The sequence below is a fragment of the Carcharhinus amblyrhynchos genome, chromosome 28, assembly GCF_965287045.1.
Source record: "Carcharhinus amblyrhynchos chromosome 28, sCarAmb.v2.hapA, whole genome shotgun sequence".
Lineage (NCBI taxonomy): Eukaryota > Metazoa > Chordata > Chondrichthyes > Carcharhiniformes > Carcharhinidae > Carcharhinus > Carcharhinus amblyrhynchos.
Window position 1 is genome coordinate 31,608,935 of NC_137351.1, and position 1,149 is coordinate 31,610,083.

Sequence of the window (1,149 nt, forward strand, 5' to 3'; positions counted from 1 at the left end):
GTCCAAAGACATGTAGGTCAGGTGAGTGGGGGGGGGGGGGCGGGGGGGGGGGTGTTAGCCATGGAAATTTGTGAAGTTATAGGTCTAGGGTGGGGGGGGTGGTGGTCCTGGGTGAGATGCTCAGTGCAGACCCAATGAGCCAAATGCCCTCCTTCTACGTTGTAGGGATTCTATAGTTCTATTATCATAGAACCCTACAGTACAGAAAGAGGCCCTTCGGCCCATTGACTCTGCACCGAACACAATCCCACCCAGGCCCTACCCCCATTTCCCTACGTATTTTACCCACTAATCCCTCTAAGCCACTCATCTCAGGACACTAAGGGGCAGTTTTAGCCTAGCCAATCTATCTAACCCGCACATCTTTGGGCTTGATATTGGGTTGGTATTGGGTTGATATTCTATAGTGTTTCAAAGAATGACAAGCTGATCTCAGTGAAACTTAAAAGATTCTTACAGGATGCAAAAGGGTAGATGCAGATAGGTAGTTGTGGGAGGAAACCAGAGCACCCGGAGGAAACCCACACAGACACGAGGAGAATGTGCAGACTCCACACAGACAGTGACCCGAGCCAGGAATCGAATCCAGGTCCCTGGAGCTGTGAAGCAGCAGTGCTAACCACTGTGCCGCTCCAAATTATCATGAGAGAGGGTGTTTTAAAGGAGGTGGAGCTGCAAACTGACTGGCTGAAGACAAGTGGCACCATCAGTGCTGCCTCTGGGTGTGACAATGAGTAAGCATGCATGCATTAAGTAGCTAGCGCTTGAGTAAGTGTGGTGTTGACAGTGAATGAAAGCTGAGAGTGAGGGAAGTGTTTGTGCTGAGAGGGGAGTGTTGCTGCATCAATGCTGCCCTGTCTCAGTCTGTCTGCAATGCCAGCTCCTTGCACCAGCAGTCCCAGCAAGCTGCCCCCGCCCTGATTGGGTGCCGCGTCTGTCAATCAGAGCCGGGGGCGGTGCCGCCGCGCGGCCTGCCGGGAGTTGTAGTCCTCGGGGTCTTCTGCCGCCGCCGGAAATGGCCGGACGGCCCCGGCCGGGGGGACTACAACTCCCGGCAGGTACCGCGCGCCACTTCGTCCCGGCCGGCCGGCGGGAGAGGGAATGGAGGAGAGCGGCGGGCGCGCAGCCTGCAGCCCGGCATCCGGCTCG